The sequence below is a fragment of the Canis lupus genome, chromosome 29 (genome assembly GCF_003254725.2).
Source record: "Canis lupus dingo isolate Sandy chromosome 29, ASM325472v2, whole genome shotgun sequence".
In the NCBI taxonomy this organism is placed as follows: domain Eukaryota; kingdom Metazoa; phylum Chordata; class Mammalia; order Carnivora; family Canidae; genus Canis; species Canis lupus.
In genome coordinates this window covers 36,348,687-36,375,531 of record NC_064271.1, presented here as the reverse complement: position 1 = coordinate 36,375,531, position 26,845 = coordinate 36,348,687, and the positions used below count along the sequence as shown (strand labels likewise).

The window sequence follows — 26,845 nt, the reverse complement described above, 5'->3', positions numbered from 1 at the left end:
TAGAACTCTGGATTTAATTAGGCTGGGAGTTAGAGACAGTAGATTAATTGGGGAAGACGTTAATTGGAGCAGTGCCTGAGAAATATTAATCTGGCATCGTTGTGTGCTTTCACCTTATTAACTGTAAATCTTATTATCCGCACTGCTGGAATAGCGCCTTCCCTGGGCCAGGTGGGCACCAAAAGGAAAAACAAAATCATTAAAAACAGATTGTCCGACTCAACAAACGGGGTGCTGGGCTTCGGGTCACCGAACAAGAAATGCCAAAAAAGAGAAGGAGAAGGGGTGCCGATCATCGACATCGGGCTACCAAGTTTAGGAAAATATGCTACTATGTGCTCCTGCCACGCACGGAGCAGCGGACAGATATTTCTGCGACGAGTGCAGTTTCAGTCTGGTCCCTCCAGCCCAAGCCGTGGGTCCCTCAGCCCTTAGGTTCAGCGCTGCACGTGGGGACGTTCTGATGCCAATCCCACAGTATCAAGAGCCGGTGACAAAGGAGATCTTCTCTGGTTTTACATGAAAAACAGGAGAGGAGTCAGTCACTATTCATCCTTCAAAACCAGGGAGCTATTTGTAACACTTCAGTAAGAATGTTCCTTTTACCTCCACCAATACAAATGCTATTTTCTGTACCTGTGGCTTTGCTTATTTCCTCTAATGGGCCATAAAGAAGAAATATAAATTATAAAACGACCAACCAGTCCTCAGTTTTTTTCTTTTTTTTACAATTTCAGCATACACACCATAATGCCATAGTCGACTTCTCTTTTTAATGGAAATGTCATGTTCGTAGAAGGCTCCAATAGAAACGGATGGCAATTAGATTCCCATTCACAGCCAAATTCAATAGGCTCTGCAAAGTGGTAACCAAACATATTTTTAGTTTTTTTTAATGTAGAAAGCGTGCATTTTTGAAAACTGTTTTCACACATCATTTTTCTGAAACACAGATGCTTCCCTGCTGTATGTAGTATCAGTTACGAATGGAGACAGCCGACTTGGGGGAGGAAATGCATCTCCTTACCAAATTCTCTGTAGCAAGATCCTGGAGGAAAAAAAAAAAAAAAGAATTGTAATTCTAGATTCCAGCTCTCGGGCTTCTTATGATAAGACACTGACACGAAGGTATTTCTAGCATTTCAGGAGATGATAGCTGTGCAGGAACATACTATATTTCAATCCATCTCTGCTTCATGGAGGAACTATTATCTAAACCATTTCAGAGGGCCAGGAATCGATCTTATTTACATTTTAAAAATTCTACAGAAGGTTATTCCTTCTGTGGAATCATTGGAGCAATGATTCTGAAAACTTCCCATCAGTTTAGGGGACATTTTCATTGCTTGGGCAGCCCAAGATCCAACAAACCTTCCTCATTTAGGGAAAATGTTCCCATGCTGAGGATCCTGATTAGGGGCAGGATGTGTCTCTTCTGAGGAGGGAAGATGATCCCAGGGGTCAGGGACAGATCACATATCTGTCAGGGAGCAGAAAGGTCTAGGCTCAGTTGACAGGACGCTTTGCTTGGGACTTTAAGTCTGGATCGAGGGCCACGAAGGGAAACTTCTTGATGGCAGTGGACAAAAGCAACCGACTGCCCGTGCCCACTCTCCTCTGTCTGTTTTTGGGAGTTCAACATTTTTAAGTCTCCGTATAAACGATACCAGGCAGTAGTATCTTCCTCTGTCAGGGTTATTCCAGTTAGCATGATGTCCGTAAGGCCCAGCCACGGTGTCACAAATGGCAGGCCTGCCTTCTTTCTCGTGGTGACTGTATCACAGCCTCTTTATCTGTTCATCCATCAGTGGACACTTAGGTCGTGTCCACATCTTGGCTACTGTGAGTAATGCTGCGATGAACCCAGGAGCACAGATATATCTTCAAGATCTTGTTTTCATTTCCTTTGGATGTATACCCAGAAGTAGGATGACTGGATCTTTCAGTGGTTCTATTTTTAATGTTTTTGAGCAAGCTCCATACTGTTTTCCATACTGCCTTGTGCTATGGAAAAGCCTATTAGGAAACTCTGGAAAGTTAGTAAGAGTTGGTTTTTGATGCTTGAACTATGGGTACAGTCAGTCCAAATTTCTCCATTTGTTCACCAGGGGGGAAAGGGTTCCAAAAGAATAATCCTATTCAGACATTTATTTAGTGTCTGCCTCATGCCAAGCAGCTGACAGGCCTAGCTGGGGAGATGTGAAGAAAGACTGGCCCTTGCCCTTGCAAAACACATGCAACTTAAAGAGACACTATTTTAATAGACAGTTTTAATGCAGTGAGACAAGAGTTAACACCAGGTTTTGCAGTGAGTGCGGAGAAAGGATAGCGGAGGGCAGAGCACGGTCCCCATTAGTACCTTTCCGCTCGGCCCTTTCTGTAACTGTAGCCGGTCAGATGAGGACTCAGAATAGTAAGTGCCAGGGGCCAAAATGATTAACAAATAATGGCAATTTTCCTACCAGCTATTTTACCCTGGGGTTGATGTTTTTCTGTTACACCACTGTGTGAGCAAAATAAAGTTGCCATCCGTGGCCTAATGGACTTAATAGCTCTAGCATCTTGTCATATCGAACAAACTTCAAATATCCAGCATTATCCATCAGCCATGTGCATTCCTACAGTCCATCTTCTTCCTTTTCGTGGGCAAATTTTCTCATCTGTAAAAACAAGGTTGAGGTATTGTGTGCAAAGGGCTTAGCAAACACTAGGCACAGAGAAAGTGCTCAACAAAGATAATCGTCATTATCCCCAGCAGCACCAAGACTTTGCATCCACCACGGTGGAAGGGCCAGAGGGACTTCACATAAAATGCATGGCAGGGTGTCTGGCACAGAAGGGTGCTTAAAAACAAAATTCAAACGAGTAATGTGAAGATCCGATTGGCTTGATTAAGCAATTCATGAGGCGGACAGTATCCCATCTAACAAGTAGAAGGGGGTCCACTGAGGTCAACGAAAGAAAGGATTTTAAAGGCACAGAGAGAGTGGAAAAAGAAGAAAAAAGGAATTTATTAGCAAGGAATGTATTGTGTAGGCAAGTTTGCCCTCCTAAGGAGAACAGAGGGCATCTATCAGAAATGTCCTACCATTGACCGGGAAATCCCTTGTTGACTCTGAAAGGTCACATCCCCTGGGGGATTCCCTGTGGTCAGGGTAGGTATTAAGTCTTGGTTTACGGACACCATTTGGGGCCTGTGGTTTTCTTTATAACAGGGTTCTGGTGAGCAGTGGTGGTCACTGTTATTATGAGATTGTGATCGATAGCCTTGGACTCCACTGATTGCTCCCTCCTCCTTGAAACTCTTAGCCTCATCCTCTGTTCAGTCTTTTTTATGGATCTTCTAATTCTTCCAAATGTTAATGTTTTCTAGACAGTGTCCCTGATTCATCTTTTCCTTTCTTTGTGGCTCCCATTCTCACCCACAGGTATTAATCCAATCCCATTGTTACCATTGGTCTTCAGGCTGATGACTTTGCAACCAGCAGACCCCTCCCCTCCTGGAGGTTTTTATTTCAGTCTGTTTGGTGCACATCTCCTTATGGATATTTCTTAAGGCGTTTTGAACTGAACATGTCTAAAAATGAATTCGTCATTTTCTCCTAATTATCCTATCCTCCATATCTTGTTGAAGACTGTCATCCTTCATCAATCCATCCAAAAGAGAAATCTGGGAATAACTTCAGATCCTTCCAGCACTGCCTCTCACCCCTATTCAATCAGTTGCAAAGTTTATCTTGGAATCCACCCCCTACCTCCATCCTCACTGCCACCACCAGAGACCAGGTAACTGTTCTCTCTCCCCTGGAGCAGTGCCACAGCCACCTGCCTGGTTTCCCTGCCTCCAACCTGTCCTTCCATGCTTTCCACCTTCTACGGAGTGAACCTTCTAAAATACACATCTCAGAATAGCATACACCTGCTGAAAATCCTTCAGAGGCTCACTGGAGCCTTCAAGATACAATCACCTTTGCCTCAGTCACCTCTCACCATTCTCCCTCTACCTCCTCCCCAGCCTCAACATTCTAACCACGCAGATTTACTGGAGTGGAATGGAGTGGGTAAGCGGACAGATTCTTATCTAAAAGACTTGGGCTCAAATCCCAGCCTACCTTTTTATCACCATTGGATAACACTAAGGCACTTGACTGAGCCTCTCTTTTTCTCAACTCATAAATAGAAATAAGAATGCTACCTACTGAGCACGGTTTAGATGAAGATTCAGTTAAATAATGCATGTGAAACACCTAGCATGGGACCTTGCACAAAAATAATGGCAGGCACGCGTATATGGCTATTTATCAGTACTGGCAGATCCTTGGATATGCATTGCTCTCCCAGGCTCCTGGGCTCTTGCCCTTGGCATTCTCTGCCTAGAATAAACACCTCCCTTAACTGGCCTACCCGTCATTTAGTCAGGATTTTAAGAATCAGCTCAGACATCTTTTCCTCACTCACCCCTCTTGCCCCCACCAATCCCCAGAGTGAGGGGTTTCCCTAGCACTCTCTACATGCCCATGTCATGTCCCTTCTCACATTTTTTTTAAAAAAATAATTCTTTAGTATCCTCTTTGCTTACCTCCCTGCCTAAACTCTGAGATACTAGAAAGTAAGAACTGCATTTTTCATCTGTATCTTGTGTCTGGTAAATTGCTAGACACACGGTAGGCACTCAATAAATGTGGAATGAATGAGTAAAAGAAAGAAAGATTAAATAAATCTTATAGTCATCAAAGGAATTAGAGTAAGAGAATGAAGGATGTTACCTGCTTCCTTGTCATAATATCCAATTACGTGAATTGATGATAAAAAGATACAGAGACGAAGCAGGGGGACTTCAAGATCTGGAGGAGGAGTCGGAAGCTTCGAAAATAGAAAATATAGGTAATAGCTATTATAATTTTATTTTTATTTAAATTTTAGCATACAGAGCAATATTGGTTTCTGGAATAGAATTCAGTGATTCATCACTTACATACAACACCCAGTGCTCATCGCAAGTGCCCTCCTTAATGCCCATCACCCATCTAGGCCCATCCCGCACCTGCCTCCTTCCAACAACCCTCAGTTTATTCTCTATAGTTAAGAATCTATTATGGACTGACTCTCCCTCTCTTTTTTTCTCCCTTCCACTATGTCCATTTGTTTCCTTTCTTAAATTTCACATGAGTGAAATCATATGGTATTTTTCTTTCTCTGACTTATTTCACTTAGCATTATACTCTCTAGCTCTATCCACGTCCTTGCAAATGTCAAGAGTTTTTTTTTTATGTCTGAGATATATATATATCTCACATCTTCTTTATCCATTCATCAGTCAATGGACATTTGAGTTCTCTCCATAGTTTGGCTCTTGTTGCTAATGCTGCTGTGAACATCAGGGTGCAGGTACCCCCTTCGAATCTCAATTTTTGTATCCTTTGGGTAAATATCTAATAGTGCAACTGCTGGATCATAGGGTAGTTCTATTTTTAACTTTTGGAGGAACTTCCAAACTGTTCTCCAGAGTAGCTGCACCAGTTTGCTTTCCCATAAACAATGCAAGAGGGTTTCCCTTTCTCCACATCCTTGCCAACACCTGTTGTTTCTCTTGTTGTTAATTTTAGCCATCCTGATACATGTAAGGTAGCGTCTCACTGTGTTTTTGATTTGTATTTCCCTGATGATGAGTGATGTTGAGCATCTTTTCATGTGTCTGTTAGCCATCTGGATGTCTTCTATGGAAAAGTGTCTATCCATGCCTTCTGCCCGTTTCTTAACTGGCAGTTAGTAGGTGTTATTTAGGTGCTGAGTCGCCTAAGTTCTTTATAGATCTTGGATACCAGCCCTTTATCAGATATGTCATTTGCAAGTATCTTCTTGACCCTTCCGTAGGCTACCTTTTAGTTTTGTTGATTGTTTCCTTTACTGTACAGAAGCTTTATATTGATGAAGTCCCAATAGTTCATTTTTGCTTTTGTTTCCCTTGCCTCCGGCAACGTGTTGAATAAGAAGTTCCTAAGGCCAAGATCGAAGAGGTTGCTGCCTGTGTTCTCCACTAGGATTTTGATGCTCTCCTGCCTCACATTTAGGTCTTTCATCCATTTTTTTTTTAAGATTTTATTTATTCATGAGAGACACAGAAAGAGAGAGGGGGGCAGAGACACAGGCAGAGGGAGAAGCAGGCTCCATGCAGGCAGCTTGATGTGGGACTCGATCCCAGGACTCCAGGATCACACCCTGGGCCTAAGGCAGGCGCTAAACCACTGAGCCACCCAGGGATCCCTTTCATCCATTTTGAATGTATTTTTGTGAATGGTGTAAGAAAGCGGTTCAAAAAAAAAGCGGTTCAGTTTCATTCTTCTGCATGTTGTCCAATTTTCCCAGTATGTTAAAGAGACTATTTTCCATTGGATATTCTTTTCTGCTTTGTCAAAGATTAGTTGACCCTATAGTTGTAGCTATTATAATTTTAATAAGCACCTATGTTTTTTTTTAAAGATTTTTTATTTATTTACTCATGAGAGACAGAGAGAGAGGCAAAGACACAGGTAGAGGGAGAAGCAGGCTCCATGCAAGGAGCCTGATGCAGGACTCGATCCCCAAGAATCCAGGATCATGCCCTGAGCCCAAGCCAAACACTCAACTGCTGAGCCACCCAGGTGTCCCAATAAGCATCTATGTTTAAAAACATTCAGGCCTGTAAGAGGTGGGAGGGGGCACCTGACAACACTGTAGATGCCCCAAGGATCCCTAGAAACAGGCTTCCTTCCTTTCTAAGGTTCTTCATATAAATGTGGACATTTGGGGATCTCACAATGAGATCCTGGGGATGTGTTCCTGAATTCTGAGGACCCAGGATGCAGGAGGGTGGGATTAGGGGAGCCAGATTTAGCTCTGGAGTTGTGAGCAAGTGGCTTAATCTGTCTGAACCTTAATACCATTTTATCAGATTTTTGTGCGGTTATGAGAATGGACATAAATTCAACTGTGAGCACTTTGTGTGGGCAGACTCTGAATATTCTGTTCCTCACTGCGTCCCCAGCACTTAAAGCAGAGGAAGCTTTCATTGATATTGTCTGAATAAGTCAGAAACCAGTGCACAGTAGGGTCATCATTACGTGTGCAATGCTATGGACTTTACCAAACTCAAAGAGGTGTTAAGAGATCATGTGAATGTGCCCACGCTCTACCCTGGCAAGTGCTGTCCTAGAAATGACTTTCTCATATGCCTGAAATTATGGAGAGACTGAAGTGCCTGCTTTCACCCTGCTTAGCATTATTCCCACTTGGTTGCTCCTCTGTGGAAGAAAAGTTGTAACATTTCCTTGAAAAGTGCAGATTAACTTCTAATTAGGGAAATCTGTAAAAACAGACTACTTGTTTTCTCCAAAACAGAACTCCCAAAAGCTGAAATGTTTCCTGGTTTGTAAGTGAGCCAAGGTTATTTGAAACCGTTTTTCAAAAACGATTTCCTATTAAATTTATTAAGCTACTTCTCAGTGTAGGAGAGTTGGAAACCATATTCTAATCATATAATTGTTCTAGTGGATGCTTCAGAACCCATAATATACATTGATATGTTTTGTGATGAAACAACTAGTCCTTTGGACTATAGTACATTCTTGAGGTGAGCCGACTCAAAGTATTAAGAACCATATAAGATTCAACATTTTATTTACATCTTAGGGAAAGTTTTTGAAGTGTCTAATTTACTAAAGTAACTTACAGCCTGAATTACACTTGGGAAAATTCTCAGAATTTAACAATGGCAATGACTTCCTCCTTCCAGTTTCCTTCCCAGCTTCTAATCGGTAAGTTAAAAAAAAAAAAAAAAAAAAAAAAAAAGGGAGAGGTTTGGGGTTAAAGGGACAACACTTTTTTTTTTCTTTTTTTTTTTAAGATTTATTTATTTGAGGGAGAGAGAGAGAGAGAGAGAAGGCACCTGCGAGTTGGGGGAAGGATAGAGGGAGAGAATTTTCAAGCAGGTGCCCTGCTGAGCCCAGAGCCAGATGCGGGCTCTAGGAGGGGATAGTGGGAGGCTCCTCAAGCTCACCACCCATGGGATCATGACCAGAGCCCAATACCAAGAGTCAAGTGCTTAACCAGCTGAGCCACCCAGGCACCCCAAAGGGGGTCACACTTTTTTTTTTTTTTTTAGCGAAGTTCAATTTGCCAACATCTAGTATAACACCCAGTGCTCATCCCATCAAGTGCCCCCCTCAGTGCCCATCACCCAGTTACCCCAACCCCCCACCCCCGCCCTGGGTCACTCTTTTTAAAATGGAAAATATCAGTCATATTTCAAGAAGGGAAAAGAAAAACAAAAACTGATAATTGTGTCATTCTGCCCGTTAGCCTTTAACTGACACCTACTTCCTAAGAAATTGGGCTTCAAAAAAATTCTTTTGAAATGAACCGCCAGTATTCTGATGGGCAAAATTGCTTTAGGTTTAAAAGAATTTCCCAACTTCACTGGGTTCTCTTTCATTTTTGCTAAGGGGAGCCATCATAATAATATTGAGAGAGAGAGAGAGAGAGAGAGAGAGAACGCGCCTGCACACTAGGTCGTGCACAGGCTCTTCCACTTTGACTTGTGTGCTCTTAGGCAAATCATTTAACCTACCTGCGCTTCAGTTTCTTCATCTGAAAGTGGGAATGAGAATAGCACTCACCCCATGGGGGGCTGTGACGATTACACAGACTGTTCCACGCCTGGCTCAAAATAGTTGGTCAATAAATCTAATCATTATTAATTTATATAAAAAGCAGTGACATAAATCTCCTCATAGCTCCTTGTGAATATGAGCAAAAGAACAGGGCAAGCTTTGATGGAAATTTTTAATCTTGGGCAGCCCTGGTGGCTCAGCAGTACCGCTTTTAGCCCAGGGCCTGATCTTGGAGACCCGGGATCGAGTCCCACGTCAGGCTCCCTGTGTGGGGCCTGCTTCTCCCTCTGCCTGTGTCTCTGCCTCTCTCTCTCTCTCTCCCTCTCTCTCTCTGTCTCATTAATAAATAAAATCTTAAAAAAAAAAGAAAAAAATTTTTACTCTTTTTTTTTTTTTTTTTTTAAGGAGAATGGGAACCATCTTGACCCTTTTCACCCCTCACAAATCCAGTCATTCACCGGGTCTCATGAATTCCAACATAAATAGTTCTGAAATCCATTGCCCTTCGTTGTCTGCATTTCTGCCTCAGTTCCTTCTGGAGCACCTCACCCCTGAAGCTAGAGCCTCTTCGTGGAACTCTGCATCTCTCACGTTTCCTTCCCCTATCAGTTCTCCAACCCACAGAGCAATGATCTTACAACCTATGATTCCAATTTTCTCTCTGCTCATGGGTAGTCAGTGGCCGCGGCTGACCCTGGATTCAGTGCAAGTGAAACTTTGTGTCCTTTTTGTTATTCTCAAGACCCTGCAAAATCCAGTTTCATCTTTCCCCATGAGCCGGCCATGATTTCCCCATGAGCACGCACACGCACATATCCTTGCATTTACATGCACATGTAATGTGTACACACACACATACACACACACACACAGTTCCAGACTCCATGCTTTTGCCTCCCCAATCCTTCTTTATTCTTTAGGTTTCACTTTAGAGTCCACTTCCCCTGGGAAGCCTCAGGCAGGCCTTTCAGGGCTCCATACTTTTTCTACCCAAACATTCAAACTGTGCAAACTGTCCATTGTCATGTCTGCAGACTGTAAACTCAAAAAAGGCAGAGGCCAATGTGTCTTGCTTCCTTTCCACTGTGTATTAAGCGCCTAATGCATTGCAGTGGCTTAGCAAGTATTGTTGAATAAAAATCTGTTACATGATAAATTGCCATGTTTATTCTGTTCTCTTAAAACTTAAAATTCAGCAAACAGTACCTCATATGAAAAAGGAATATTTAAATTAGATGAGTTTTATATTAGTTTCTTTCATGGGAGCGGTGCTTGAGAACAAATGGTAAACAAGAAAAAAAATGTTAAAATGTACCATTAAACACTTTTCCCCAGGCTGAACTGCTTTGAGCTATTGAATTTTTCTTTCAGAAACAGCATGAATTTAACGTTCATTTTAGCAAAAGACAAAAAAAAAAAAAAAAGATTAAAGGTGAGAAAAAGAATTCATGTCACAGTCCATCATGTTCAGGCTCAAAAAGACATTAGCATTCAGTTGATGGGAGGGAGGTAAACTCATTCAATCTGTGTGGAGAGTAGTTAGGCAACTCCTATTCAAGTAAAATTGTTTATGCCCTTCAGCCAAGTAGTTTACTTCCAGGCATTTCTCTAAGGGGATAAGCAGACAACATCACAAAAAAAGATGGCTTAGCCCAGATTGCTCAGAAAAGAGTCTGAAGCAATGTTCAAGTTTGTGGAGAGGTTCAATCTTAGGGCAGTAATAGGGAAGCCTGGCAGGAAAGGAAGGAGGAAAAAAAAAAAGTGGTACTTAGTGAGGTGGCCACAGTATCACAAGAAAATAAAGCCAGTCAATAGCTCAGGCCACATTTCTCCGGTCTGGCTGTGCAGCCCCACTGCACCTGGGAACCCGCCTGGTGTTAGAGGAAGGAGGGCAGCAATCCACCTGTCATCTTTCCCTGGTCAGTTTAACCTCCCTCCCTCCTTACCTGATCCCTCTAGGTACTAAGAACTCTTGCACTTCCAGACTGCTACTTGGTTCATCCAGGCAGTCCTGGGAAGTCACTCCTTCCCCCCCCTCCCACAGAACAGAGCTGGGAAGTGGTGGGAAGAGTCAGAACCATGGGTCCCTTTAGTTTAGTTTTTTGTTTTTTGTTTTTTTTGTGGCTTTTTATTTAAAAAAAAGGGGGGGGGGATTTTAATTATTTATTCATGAAAGACACAAAGAGAGAGGCAGAGACCTAGGCAGAGGGAGAAGCAGGCTCCCTGCAGGGAGCCCGATTTGGGGCTGGAAACCAGGAAATCCGGGATCACACTGTGAGCCAAAGGCAGATGCTCAATGCTCAAGGCTCAACAGCTGAGCCTCCCAGGCATCCCACCATGGGTCCCTTCGAATCCAGCTGAGGCTAGACTCTCATCTTTGGGGGAGATGAGACAGCCCCCAGAGCTAGGAGATTGGGCCAGTGCAGAGGCAGTGCAGCTCTCCTCTCCACTGAGCTTCCCGAGAAAGCCGCTGCAGGCCTGGCAGGCAGGTGGGGCCAAGGACATTTGGGGAAGAATATGAATTGGATCAGCATCGATGTACACTGTACATTCATTGTAATATGGTTTATGAGCCCCGATTTCTATACAACTCAAACTTTCATGAATAGAGGTTTAGTCCAATAAATTTTAATGTATACAACATTGTATTGAATCTGGTTAAAAACAATATCTAACATATGATAGAATGTATGCAATTATGTAAAGAGAATGTGACTGTGTGTGTGTGTGCACGCGTGTGTGTGTGTGTAAGCGTAGAGATAGTAGGAGGAAAGATTTCTACAATATAAAATATTAGTGGCCATTTTATCCGGGTGGTGATATTTTAAATGGCTTTAGTTTTTACCTTAATATTTTCTTGTACTTAAACAAATTTATAGTGATTATATATTATTTTATAATCATAAATATTCTGAAGTTATTCCTTGTCTTTAAACATTTCACGTCAAGAGCGATGCTTAATTGATGGCATCATGGCACTCGTTCTACGTGAGACCAGAGGAACCCGTGTTCCGGCTCTGCTATGCTCTGGTAGGCCCAATGTGACTCTCACCTGGAAAGGATTAGTGGGTATATCAATAATCCAGAATATTATGGATTAATTTATGGCATTATTACCAAGTATGATGAATTCACCTGATGAAGATTTAACTCTCAAGCAACAAGACTGAAGCAAAGATACATTGAAAGCCCCCCATTCTGGGCAGCCAGGGTGGCTCAGCAGTTAAGCGCCTGCCTTCAGCCCAGGGCCTGATCCTGGAGACCCGGGATCGAGTCCCACGTCGGGCTCCCTGCATGGAGCCTGCTTCTCCCTCTGCCTGTGTCTCTGCCTCTCTCTCTCTCTGTGTCTTTTATTTATGAATAAATAAAATAAAATCTTAAAAAAAAAAAGAAAAGAAGGAAAGAAAGACTTCTATAGATGTGCTTCCGCACTATCTTCAAAGCCACTTATTTGGACCATGTTTTAAACTGACAGTAGGCCCTCACACTCCTCCTGCCCCTCCCTTTCCCACACGTCTGCTTGTGCCATCCTCGTCTTTGCTCCAGCACACGCAGCTGTCCGCTCTCCCTCCACCCTTATGTCCACCGGGAGGGGTGTGAAGTCCTCCCGCAGGAAGTGCATGTGCTCCCTCTTCTTGGTTACCTCCTCAGAGCAACACACCCAGTCAGTTTGCAAACTACCCTGCCTCTTAAAATTCTTCTTCAACTCCCCCAATAGAATTCATAATATTAGATATTGTCAATAATCCCAGAGAAAAAATTTAATTTGCTTACATAAAGCATGAATAACTAGATTTGCAATTCCAAATGTACAAATTTATCATTTCATGTGACAGGAACAAATCCTGCTTGAAAACGATACTGAGTTGCAAAATGAGACAGTGATGCAATAAAAATGTATCCCAAAGCACTGAAGTTGAATAAATGAAATGACAGTGGTTTTGAAGCTTCTAAGAGTCTCAGGCTGGCTCTGGCTTCATAAAACTATTAGTTCCAAAGCACGAGAGCCAGTAGACTCCATTGCACTCTCTCCAGAGGCAGGTCGGCCTCCTGCCAGCGCAGAGTGACTAGAAGTGAGAGGCAGATGGGACCTGCCTCTGGCAAGTGGGGCCTGGCATCTAGGAAGTACGACGAGCACCCCGTGTCAGAGGAGACCCACATGAAGGAGGTTTGTAGGGGAAAACACTGCTTTCCAACATGCAGATTGAGTAAAACAGTGGGGAATTTGGTGTTGAAAAGAGACCACAGGCTCAAAATGGCATTGCGTTGGTAAAGATCAAGTCAGTAAACCAAGACTTAATACCTAAGCTAACTGTAATTCTAGCCCCCACCCCAAAATCTAACATTTAACCAGTCAACATGGGAATCTCCGGGTCAGCACTGGGAAATTTACTGATAGGCCCTTGAGGAGGGCAGCGTTGCCTACATTGGATTTTTTGCTAGTAATTTCCTTTTTTTCCACTCTCTGTACTTTTTAAAAACCTTTCCCTTCCTCTAACCCTTTGGAGCTCCCCTCTACTTGATAGTCATTTAATAAAGCCAATTAGATCTTTAAAATTTACTACAAATATCTACAGAGATAGCTCGTAAAAAACAATGTTCTTACAGGCAAAATATATGGAGAGCCTACACACACACACACACACACACACACACACACACACAGCCCAAGAGACAGGCATGATCCCTTTTCCAATTTTGATTTAGACTTGAATCCCTCTGCAGAATTCTTCAATAAAAAGGGAAGCTGCTGAGTCTCCTTGTATAAAGACCACTGCGGGCCTACAGCAAGTTGTAATTCCTCAGTCCTTTCCCAGATCTACCCGCAGGTATTTCCTGGTTAATGATACGCTGGGATGCTGCTGGATTGACAAATTGGAGTCTGAATTGATACTAAACTTGGACACTAAGTGCCATCATGAGCCTCTCCCCCCATTACAACAGCAGTGAATGGAAGTCAAGCAATAAGTAGAGAACTGCCTTGTGTATATTACGCAGGTGGTTCCCTAGGCCCACAGACCCAGCCAGTGGTCATTTCCTCAATTCTCAAATGTCACATGAGAATGAACATATTTGGTAAAAGGCAGACTCTTCACATTATTAGTTTCTTGATCCGTGGAAGAAGAGCTATTAGGGTAGACAAAGGCCAAGTGAAATCTCCTGAAGCTTCCCTTTTCAAACCAATATAATAAACCAAAACCAGGATCACACGTTGAGTGGAACAGCAGAGATCAGTGGCACTTTGGAAGGATAGAGGAGTATCACATCCCCACTTAATTCATCAGGCTGGCCCCTGCAAGAACTGAATAGATTCTGGTGGATAACAGCAAATGCTACAAATTTGGCCCAACAGCCATCTAAGCCAAATGTTGTCATTAATAAAAGAGATCAATACAGCTTCTGGTGTGTGGTATGCAGCTATCGATCTAGTAATGCATCCTTCTCCAGCTATCAAAAAGAAAGAACGAAAACTGTTCATGCTCCCATGGGATGCCTGTGGTTATACATTCATGGTTTTGCTCCAGTGAGAGTTAACTGTTCTGGTATCTGTTACAATATAGTTCAAGGGAGCCTGGATCATGTGGATACCCCATGGAACATTAGCACTAGTCCCTTATATTGCTGATGTCACTTTATTTGAACTAGGATGTGGCAAGTGTTCCAGATGCCCTGGTAAAACACACATTCTCTGGAGGGTAAGAGCAAAACTCTAAAATATATCAGAAGGCTCTTATAGTAGAAAAACTTTGAAGAGTCATGTGGGGGCAATGTTAGTCATCTTCTTCATGGTAAAGGACATGTTATCTAACCCTGTCGCTCCTGCAGCTAAGAAAGAAGCACAGCACTAAATAGGCTTCTTTGGGTTTGGGAAGCAGCATATATTGCTCTTGTAGATGCTGTTTCCACTCATTGATCAAGTTATGTGAAGGCTATCAGTTTTGAGTGGGATTCAGAACGCCAAAGGATTCTGTAGCAGAGTTAGGCTTGTAGTACAAGCAGCCCTACCAATTGGGTCACTGGGTTCAGCAGATCCCGTGATACCATAGCTATCAGTGTGGAGTTTCTAGCAAAATCCAGTAGGAGAATTATAGTGCAGACACCTTGGATTCTGGAAAAAGGCCATGTTATCTGGAACAGGTAAGTGTGTGAAAAATTGAAAACCAACTTTTGGCATCCTTCACGAGCCCCAGCAAATATTGAGCTTCTGATCATGGAATTTATTAAGTGACCATCCAGTCAGAATTACCTATCATGAGCTGAGACCTGTCAGACTCACTATGTCATGTAATCAGCAGAAATCCATCACGAAGTGAAGATGAAATATCTGAGATTGGACTTATTCATGCCTAGGAGGCAAGAGTCATATACAAGCACAGGTGATCCATCTCCCGTAGATTCAGAGATACGGCCTCATGGGGCTCCCTGAGATCAGATGATGGAAGAGGAGAAAGCCTAGGCTTGGTTCACAGACAGTTTAGCTCACTATGTGCTACAAATTGAAAATGGATTGATGAGGCAGGGATGTTCTGAAAGACGGTGGTGAGATAAGATCTTCCCAAAAAATAGAGCTTCTGTGCAGAGAATCTCATACTTTGTGTGGAAAGAAAAATGGCCTGAATTAAGAATGTATATAAAATCCTAGGCAGTGGTGAATGGTTTGGCTGGTTGGTCAGAGTCCTGGAAGAAGCAGGATGAGAAGACTGGGCACAAGGAGGCCCAGGAAAGAGGCACGTGAATGTATTTAGGGGAAGGGGCACGAAGTGTCAATATCTTTGTGTTCTGCATTACCGTCCACTGGAAAGCATCCAGTGCAGAAGCGCCACGTGGACAGGATTACTTATCAACTTCTGTCCTCGTCTACTTCTATGCTTATGCAATGGCCCATCAAGGGAACAGTCATAGTTGTAAACATGGAGGCTCTGCGTGGTTCAGAATGTACAGGAACTCTCTCACCAGCCTGATCTAGCTAATGCCCCTGCGGAGTATCTGACCTCCCAGTAAGAAAGAGCAATCCTGAGCATCTGATATGACATTATCTCTTAAGGTGACCAATCAGACAGTTGTAGTTGATTACATAAAACCCTTCTACCCTAGAAAGGACAGTAATTCATCCTAACATAGAGTAGGGGTTTACTTTTCCTTCCTGCAGTGCCCCAGCTTGTATCGTAATCAAAAAATGGGATTTTTCTTTATGGGATCCTGTATGACTATGACTTGGGACAAAGAGACTCACTTTCCAGCAAAGGAGGTACAGCAGTGGGCCCATGATGATGGGATCCCATGTAATAGATGCTGATATCGGGTATATAGGGCATCTTCGAGGAGAATATCCCATACTCACAGGGTTGTTGTTTTTTATATCATATACCCTATCTCAGCATCTATTACATGGTATTGTATCTCCAATAGACAGAGTACGTGGGTGTTGGAACTAAGGTGCAGAAGTGGGAATGACCCAGTCATCATTATTCCCAGTCACCCTCTCAGGAAATTTGTGTTTCCCACTTCTGTAACTTTAGGCCCTGTGGACTAGAGATCCCGGTTTCCAGAAAGGGAATACTCCATCCAGGGACGATGAAAGTCTCCTTAAACAAAGAGCTATGGCCCCTGCCTGTTTATTTTGGGATCATTGTTCCAATAGACCAGCAGACCAAGAAATGAGGTACCATACAAATCATTTTGAGGAGGTATTAGATGAGAGGCGAGGAGAAATACGCTTGGCACGTGCGCTATCCACTGAGCATCTCTAGGTATACTCCCGTGCCTGATTTTAATCGAAATGGGCAAATACAACTGTGATCTGAAAGGGGGCATGGCAGCCCGAGGCTTAGTGCCTTTGGGACTGTGGGTCTAGCTCCATCACCAGGCAAGCGATCCAGACCATCGAAAGTATACGCTGAGGAGGAGAGAGATACTGAATACTAGTATGGAGGTCACGTGATAATGAGTTTCAGTTTCTTCATTGGGACAGAAAGCAGTAGATCTATAGTGTGTTCTACCTAAGGCTCCTTTTGTAGGTTTACACAGAAATTATGACCAAACAGAAGCCAGAAAAAGCTGTGAGTGTACCAGGAAAACTTAATGCCAGAAATAAGTGGATTGGGATGGTCCAAGCAGGGTGCAGCAGAGGCTGGTGACGCTCTGCCCAGAGGCCTTTTACCACACGCACCAGTGTGTGTTGGCTTCTGACAATTTTTTTTGCAAGGCTGGTGAGGGCCACCTCACCCAGAGATGTCTCAGTTGTGGACCTGGTTCCTCTGTGAAGGTGGCTCATCTTCCAATGACTAACTAACATGGCCATACACCAGCCTCGCTCTCTTGCCTCTGGAATGAGAACTGCACTTCAGAGGTAGGAGAGCAGGCTGGAACCATGGGTGAACCACATTCCCCACTCGTGCTGCGCTGTCCTGATTTTCTCACTCCCTGCCTGTTGTTTTTTTTTTTTTTTTTCCTGAAAGTATTCCCTCTATAAGTCATTTGCACCAGTGTTCCCCTTCAGAGTCTGTTTCTGAGGAGCCTCATCTAAGGCACAAGCCTACTTTTCAAAAAGTGTTACTAGGCTAACATTCAGTGCTAGACTCACACCGAACCCCAGCTTTCTGGGCTAGGGATGCTGAATTATTTCCAGGCTGTGGTTGAGAGGGGGGACTAGGACAGTCCTGGAAAAGGAAGCAGTGAGCAGTGTCACCAGCTACGATGACTAAGACATACCCACACTGGAGGCTGCAGGGCAAGTTCCAGGCAACCCATGATCGGCAGCCAAACCAGGAGTCAACTCCGCCGTCGTAAAAACGTGAGTAGAAGAGAAGGCCTCTGCATGTGGGTGGACGGCTCTCAGGAGACCACTTCTATTTCTGGGGCAAAGAGGTCAAGAGGGATTTGTTGTCTTTTCTAAAGAGAACAGCCTACCCTCATAATCCCTACTGCATTCTTCAGGCACACACTATCTTACCTCCTGGGGACGTCAGTCCCACAGTTACAGATGTCTAGTAATGACACTAAATAAACATTTGCTTAGTGAATGAGTGAATACTAATATCCCCAAAGTCAGCCTGTGTGTATCTGAAGTGCCTGGAGCCTGCTTATCCCTGTATGTAATATTCATAAAGCACTTTCAGTCCCATGACAGAGGCTCTTTGCAGACAGAGTACAGTTATCTCTCTCTGAAGGATATGGGGAAGATTAATTAGTTAATTTCATAAAGTGCTTCAGGGATGAAAATTGCTTTATAAGAACTAATTATGAATATCATATTGTGTATATGCCATACATTCATACCTCTGAAGTTGAATGAAACGCGTGGGTTTTTTTTTTTTTATTGCTATAAGGAAGTTATTGGAATTCATATACCCCTTCTTTCTTAGACTAAGACTAGACGGTTTTTGTGGTTCAAAGTGTAGGTTTTGTGTATCATGCTGCAGAGATAACTGAGTCTGGCTGTGCAGCCGGGGAATTAATGCTAACCACTTCTTGTTTTGGGCTCATTCAAAACTGCAGGCAGAGCCCATTGTAATTTAAAATACATAAAATGTAGCGGAGTCCACATTCTTCCTCTACAGTATCCAGCTGGGAGACTGGGAAAACCAGTAAAACTCTCTGTGCCACAGTTAATCTGTCATATAATAGGACACACTCCATGAAACCAGATGATACAGTTCAGGTATAGACTTAGCAATGCAGGTATAGACTTGGTTAGTACCCGGTAACTGCTGGTGCAAAAACTGAGCTCTGCAAGCATGACTATTAAGTATGTAACCAAAATATTTGATTTCTCTCTCTTACTGTCCCTTCAAATAAATTTATCCAATAGAAGCAATTTCTTACACCGTGCAACTGCATAAAAACTCTTGGCTCGCCTCATAATTTTTCTGCTTATTGTTGGGTTATGTCACCAGACTAACTTGGCAATTAGAATGGCCATTGCTGGAACAATTATTTGAAAGTAAATCGTCTTTCCCAGCTAGAGCACAGTTAGGGCTGGACTGCCTATATTTGGCAAATGGACTCTGGCCTTCTAGTAGCGCAAAGAGACCACCTAGGATTTGGACTTGGTCTTTTAGACTTGGAAAAACATGGGTCTTCCACTCATAAGAACGTGGCTCATTTGGCATGGAATCTGGCCCTGTGCGCATGGAATGAGGACCCTCCCTCTTTTTACCTCCAGGCGTGAAACTTGGCTCCATGCATTGAATGTGTCCCTCTAGTGTGGAAGTGAAACTTCTAGGCATGGAAAGTTGCATGGACTTAGCCCTTCCAGGCATGAATTCCATCCCATCATGTATGAAATCTGGTTTTCCAGATATGGCCCTGAAGATATATAACCTACCTTTGTACTATGGAACTACATCATATGTGTGGGGAGGTTGGCATACCAGGTATGGGGCCTGGACTTCAAGGCACATAACTCAGCCTTCCTGGCATGAACCACGTCATCCAGTTGTGATACCTGGCCCTAAACATAGAATTTGATCCTACAAATAAGGAGCTTTGACCTCTCTGTGTAGAACATAAGCCCAGAGGAATGGAATCTAACTAACCAGTTATGGAATCTGATCTTTTAGATACTGATTTAAAACTTTTAGGTTGCTTTCCCAGGCATAAAATCTGTTTTTTTTTGTTTGTTTGTTTGTTTGTTTGTTTGTTTGTTTTTAATGACTGGTCCTAATTACAGGCATGTAATTAGAATTCCAGGAGTGGAAACTAACCCTCTGAACATGAAACCTGGCCCTCCAGGTATAGGATGTGGCTCTTCAATCATGGAACGTAGGCCTCTAACTATGGAATTAGACTTTCCAGTTACAGAAATTAGTACAAAATGTGAATCCTGCTTATCTAGGCATAGAATTTGGTCCTCTAGGTGTTGAATCTGGACTTCTACATGTGGCTCCTAGACATCTAGGCATGGAATAAATGTTGATTATACTAGGAACATGGTCACCCTGTCATGGAATTTTGTACTACATATGTGTAATTTCAATTTTCAAACATGAAACTTGACACAAACATGAAACAGCATGAAAATTGATATTCCATTTATGAGGTCTCAATCTCAGAGTGTGAAATCTGAAATCTGGCTCAGTAAGCATGGACCTGCCATTTCATATGTAGAAGTACAATCTCCAGTCATGGTACCAGGCCCTACAAACATGCAACTTGGCATTCCATGTGTGGACTCCGAGTCTCCATGGTCTTACTGTGGTGAATGTGGTATCCCAGACTTGGAATCTGGTATATAGGTCATAGAAGCTGTCCTTGCAAAACATGGGCCCATGCCTCCCATGTATGAAATTCACTCTCCATGCATACATGCTCAATATCCAAACATGAAAATTGACCCAACAGGCATAGAATCTAGTCTGCCATGCATAGACCTTTGAATTTCATGCATAGAACCTAGGATCTACAAGCTTGACACTTAGTACTTCATGTGTGGAATGTTGATCTCCAAGCATGGAAGGTGACACTACAAATATATAACCTTGTATTTCAGTCATTCACTTGGGCTTGCCAAAACATGGAAACTGATTTCCCAGTCACAGATCCTAGAACTCCATATATGTTGTCTTAATGTCCAAGCAGGGGTTGAAGCCCTACAAGCATGGAGAATGGCATCAATGTGTGGATTCTCAATCTCTGAACATGGACCACCTCAGAGTATGGGTCTTGGTGCCCAACCTGTATGTCATAGATTTTGGCTTTCCACATAAGGAATTTGACCTTCCTGGCAAGGAACCTAAAACTCCATGTGTGGAATCTCAACATCCATGGGTGGAATATGGCCCTGCAAGTACAGAAACTGGCATTCCATGTATGAAATCTTGACTGCCAAGCATGGAGCCTGACTTAGAATCATGGACACTGGCACTCTGGTATGGATTATAAGAATGAAACATGGCCAGACATGTTTGAAAGCTTACATTCCAGACATGGAAATTAGCATTTCAGTCAAAGGCATTGACCCTCCCAAACATGGAAATTGTTCTCTGTGGCATCATATGTGCCACACTATGTGTTACGGACTGAATTAAATCCCCACAAATTCATATGTTGAGATTTTACCCCTCAGTGTGACTTATTTGGAGATAATACCTTTAAGGAGGTACTTAAGGTTAAATGAAGTCATAAAGGTGAGGCCCTAATCCTGTAGGACTGATGTTTTTATACAAAGAAGAAGAGACATCAGAGCTTATTCTCTTTGTGTGTGCACAGAGGGAAGCAAGGCCATGTAGGGGTATAGGAAAAAGGTGATTATCTGCAAGCCAGGAAGAGAGACCTCACCAGAAAATACATTTTTTAGCATCTTGTTTTAGACTTCTAGACTCCAGACTATGAGAAAATACCTTTCTGTTGTTTAAGGCATCCAGCCTATGGCATTTTGTCATGGCAGTCTGAACAGACTAATATACCATAAGGAATTAATTAATTAACTATTTTTTAACCATAAGGAATTTAAATCTCTAGACTGTAAGCATAGAACCTGGTATACTATTTGTGTAATCTGAATCTCTGAGTATGAAGCCTGGCTACAAAGAACCTGGGATGCAAGAAATCTTACAAGAAATCCATGCAAGAAATCTTAATCTCTGAGCATAGAACCTGGCACTCCAATATATAATCTCAAATGCAGTGATGGAATCTGTATCTATGAGCACAGAATCTAGTTTTCCATGTGTACAATCCTAATCCCCATGCATGAGACACAGCACCGCCTTACATGAACTGAAGCTGGCCCTTAAGACATGAAACCTGGCACTTACGTCATAGAGGTCACCATTACATGAAACTATGCATAATATTTTTCAGTACATATTTAATACAGACATTTCTAAGCATTTAAATTGGATCTACAAGCTTGGTAAATCCCATTATATGTGGAATCTTGGCCTCCACACATGCAGTCTGGCCCAACAAGAATTTATCATTTCATGTGTGAAATTTCTTCAACCTAGCCTTTAAATCATGCAACCTAGTACTCCATGTCTGGAATCTCAAGCATTAAACATGACACCAGGCTCTATATACATGGTACTGATATTCTATGCAGAGAGTCTCAATCTCCAAATAAGAACTGAGTTCCATATGTATTACACTTGGCATCTCATGTCTGAAATCTCAAATTCCATGCATGGAACTTTGCTCAATTACAATGGAAAACTAGCACTTCATATGTTGAACTTTTGTCTACAAGAAATTCACCTGGTCCTGGGGTACCTGGGTGGTTCACTCAGTTAAGTGTCCAACTCCTGATTTCAACTCAGGTCATGATCTTGGGGTCATGAGATTGAACCCCATGTCAGGCTCTGTGCTGGGCAAGAAGTCTGCTTAAATCTCCCCATCTGTACCCCTCCCCTATGCCACTTGCTTGGAGAAAGAAAGAAAGAAAGAAAGAAAGAAAGAAAGAAAGAAAGAAAGAAAGAAAGAAAGAAAGAAAGAAAGAAGAAGAAAGAAAAGGAAAGGAAAAAGAAAAGAAAAGAGAAAGAAAGAAAAGAACAGAAAAGAAGAAAAGAAAAGAAAAGAAAAGAAAAGAAAAGAAAAGAAAAGAAAAGAAAAGAAAAGAAATTAATTCACCTGGTCATAATAGTGTGGAACTAAGCACTCCATATATATAATTTTAAACTGCAAGCAAAGAATAGTTTTATATGAGTGAAACCTGCCATTTCAGACATTGGTCATGGGTGTGAGTTATAGCTGTTGGCTTTCCAAGACAAGGAACCTTTACCCTCAGGCATGGAACATTAAATACATGTTTGTATTCTCAATATCCAAACATGTGCTTGGCCCTGAAAACCTGGAAAATAACATTTTATATATGGAATATCTCTGAAAATGGATTCAGGCCAGACAAGCATGGAAGCTGGAACCTTACATGTGGATTATCAATCTCTAGACATGGAATCTAGCCCCAAAGGACCAGGACCTGATGTTCCATATGTAGAATTTCAATCTTTTTTTAATTTATTTTATTTTTATTTTTATTTTTGGAATTTCAATCTTGAAGCTAGACCTGTCGCTAAAAGCTTTCAAAATGGCATCCAATGTTAGGAATCTTAATCTCCAAACATTCAACTTGGCTTTATAAATTTGAAATCTTTAAGTCATACAAGGATCATGGGCTTTCACTATTAGAATTTGTGTTTCTGAGACATGCAAACTTGTTTCCCAGCATGGATTATAAAGATTTGTATCTTTAGATGGAATATGGACCTAAAGCATGAAATTATGTATGGAATATAATATTCATGTACAGAACATGGACCAACAATGATGGAATGTAGCACTCCATGTGTGGATTTTTAATTTCCAAATATAGAGGGTGGCTACAGAAGTATGGGTTGTGACATCTAAAGTTGCTTGTCACTCAATGACACACACTCTGTAATCATGGAACCTGGTCTTCCAGGCATGAAACCTGAAACTCCCTGTATGTAATGTCAATCTCCAAGCATGGAACATGACACACAAGTATAGAATCTTCATGCTGTTTGTATTAAATATAACTCTTCAAGCAGGAAATCTGGATTTCAGTGTGAGGAATCTCAAGCTACAAGCATAGAACATGACTTGATTTGCTTGTAGCCTAAAACTCCAGTCATGGAAACTGGTGTTTCAATCACAGACCTTGACTCTACAAAAAATAGAGCATAGATTCCCAGGCTTCATACCTGGGAATCTATGCACATATGGATCTCAATTTCCAAGCATGGAATCTGACACTCCATTGTGGAATTTCAATCTTTGTGCAAGGAGCTTGGCTCTAAAAGCACGTAATCTGGAATACCTTATCTGAAACATCCACTTCTAAGCATGAACCTAACTGTATAAGCATGGAAATTGAACACCACGTGTGGTATCTTAATCTCTACACATAGAATTTGGAACTATTAACAGAGAACCTGGTTCATTACGTGTGGAATCTCAGTCTCCATAAATGGAACCTGGATGAACAGTCATAGACACTGTCACTTCTTGTAAGAATACACAAAATCCATCATGGTATGTGGTGTTCCATGTTAGAATTTCAATCTACCAATATGGAACTTGACTTGCCATGTGAGGAGTCTTACACTCCAGACATGGAACCTCATGTTTTAATTATAGGCTTCAGCTTGCCAAGTCATAGAGCCTAGTTTTTTAGACTACCCATCCATCATATATGGAATCTTGTCCTCTAGACATAGAACCCAATCCTACGAGTTTGGGAACTGACACTCTATGTATGGAATTTGAAGCCCTGACCTTAGAAATTAGCCTTTCAAATAAGGGACATGACACGGCAGGGGTGGAAATTCTGTTCTTCAAGCATAGAACTTGACCCTGTAAGCATGGAATATGACACTGCATATGTAGGATCTCAATCTATAAGAATGGAACTCAGCCTTACAAGCATTGATTCTGATATCCTCTGTGTGAAATCCTAATCCTTAAGCATGGGACACTGCCTTAGTGTGAGAAATCTGGCATTCCAGACATACAGAGATTGGCTCCTCAAGATGTGGAACCTGATTTTCTAGGCAGCAAACATGGCACTTCACCTTTGAAATCATCATCTTTAAGCATTAAGCTTGGCTTTATAGGAATGGAACGTGGTGCTCCATCTGTGGAATCTCATTCTCCAAGCATGAGACTGTGGAACATGGTAATCGAGACTTAATAGTTGGCATTTGAGTCATATAAATTGATGCTCTAAGGACCTACATCTCCCAGGTTTGGAACGTAGCACTTCTTATGAGAAAGTTACACTTTTAGTCATTGATTTAGTTCTAAGTGTGAATTATACCTTTCCAGGCATAAAAGTTGGTTCTCCATATGAGACTTAGGCCTTCTCTCTAGGCATCTAAACTTTCTTGAGGAACTTAGCCCTCTGAGGATGAACTTTGGTCTTCCAAGTGTTGAATGTAGCTTTTCAAACATGGATCCTAACCCTCTAAGAAGAAAATTTAACTTTATAGGCATGGGAAGTCTATGCAAATGTGAATCCTGACTTTCCAGACATAGAATCACTGCCTCATCTGTGCTTCTGTCTGTGGATCAGGGCCTTCTAGACATGGAATTAGCCCTTCCAGGCAAACCATGGCTTTCTATCTGTTTGATATCTCTTTCTTTTGGGGTGTGAAACCTGAACCTGAAGAAACAGTATCTAACCCATCAAGTATGGAATTTGCTCAACTAGGCCTGAAATACTGAATCTAGACTTCTTGGTATGAAACACAGCCTTTCAGTCTTGATAATTAAGTCTAGACTTTGAATTATCCCTTTATAGAACTGTGCCTCCAGGCACAGAACGTGACATTTCATGTGTGGAATCTCAATCTCCAAATATGGAACCCCACAAGCATGGAACTTGGCACATTCGGAGTCCGTTTCAAATTCCATGTGTGTTTCTTTACCCTACGTACATGGAACATGGAAAACTGTATGTGGAAGCTCAGTCTCCAGGCATGTAATCCGACCCTACAATTGGGGAAACTGGCACTCCACATAGGATACTGGGCAATTCAGTCTCAGAAGGATCAGATATGAATCCTGGCATTATAAGCGAGGAATCTGCTGCCATTCTATGTCCAGAATGTCTTTCTTCAAATATGGAACATGGTCTTACAAGTGTAGAAACTCATAGTACCTGGATTTCAGTTATAGATACTGTGTTATGTAAATAAGCCAAAGATGGCTTCTGTGCATTTGCCCCTAAATTGTTTCTTCACTGCAAGCTAAGAATTGTCAACTCAGAAGCCACAGGTATCATACTTAAATTTTTACATATCTATTTGGTTGTTTTTTAAATAACCCAAATAAGCAGAATTTTAGCCATTTAGAGCCTGCCTGCTTTATGAGACTTTATGAGACCTTATGAGATTACACTCAATATCTGCTGGTCATTGATAAGTAGAGTCTTGTGGCTAGAAGATTCCACGCTACCCCTGCCCTTAGGGTCTCTGAGGACTCAGAGATTCCCTGCCATGCTGTTGAACAACAGCCCCTAGATTTAAAGATCCTACTTCAATCTTCCTCTCTCCTAGGAGTTCCTTTACCTTTTTCCTATTCTGGAGGGTGACCCACTCACTACAAATCTCTGCATGGACTCATGCTATGCGGGACATTCCTCTCTCATACAATTCTGTCCAAGCACCACACAAGAAACTTGTTGTATGTTACTGCCTCCCATAGTCGTTACTGTTTCCTTGATCAGACCCCAGTCCCTTAAATGAACCCCATACATGGTGTCCTCTAAAACTTGGAGCTTGGTCTTCCAGACCTGGAACCTGGCATTCCATGTTTGGAATCCCAATCTCTAAGCAAGGAACCTGGCCCTATACCATTGACTCTGTCACTCTATACCCAGAATATCATTCACCAAGAAAGGAATCTGGTTTCTCTGATATGAAAATTAGAACTTCATATATAACCTTTGCACAGTGGCAGTATCGTACCCAATGAGGTTTATCCAAGGCACGATTATTGCTAATTGAGAACTTCATATATAGAATATCAATCTCTAAATATGGAATATCAATCTTCAAATGTGGAACCAACCTTATATGCAGGCAACCAGCACTCTGTACTTTCAGGACTGATTTAGGTCTTCTGGATATGAATCCTGCCTTTCCAGGCATAAACTCTGATCCTGCAGGGAAGAACCATTCCTAAAGGAATAGAACTTGGACTGAGGCATAAAAACATGGCTTTCTAAAGCATGCACATTGCTCCCAACCCCCAGATGTTTAATGTGTTAGAGATAGTTGTCTCTGAATTGTGAAATTTGAGTGGTTTTAATTTTGATTTGTGTGTGTACGTTTGTGTTATATGTTTTTGTCTGTAGTTATTATGTAATTTAAGAGTAGTATAAATTTTCACAGGATAAAGAATGCTTCCTTTTATCAGAAAAATAGATAATTACATAACATATACGCTGGTTTACAATGCAATCCTTTAAGAAAGTCCACAATCTGTTGCATGTAATTTTCCATTGCTATAGCTCTTATGCCATCTTCTGGTCTAAATATAATTCAACTATTTGGGAATGTCTAGCATCAGTGGTTAGTACCTCAATGTTATTTCAGAAATTTTACTCCTCCTATTTACTGCAAATATCTATTTTCACATCAAGTGTAAAATTTAAGTCAGCAACTTAAAAATTTATGATCACATAAAGTTTAATATGGTGGGAAGAGAATATTGGAAAATCTTCAGAGATAGAT

The 26,845-nt window shown here is 41.9% G+C and overlaps 1 long non-coding RNA gene and 1 pseudogene across 1 annotated transcript; one reads left to right on the top strand and one right to left on the bottom strand.

Annotated features, from left to right (window-relative positions):
* LOC125754012 (uncharacterized) lies at positions 1-26,845 on the bottom strand. The gene is made up of 5 exons (XR_007407200.1): positions 26,181-26,845; positions 17,361-17,503; positions 4,767-4,863; positions 2,475-2,660; positions 1-1,048 (listed from the first exon to the last, which is right to left on the bottom strand). It is a non-coding gene; the product is annotated as an uncharacterized LOC125754012 (long non-coding RNA).
* LOC112650856 (U4 spliceosomal RNA) lies at positions 26,052-26,182 on the top strand (annotated as a pseudogene).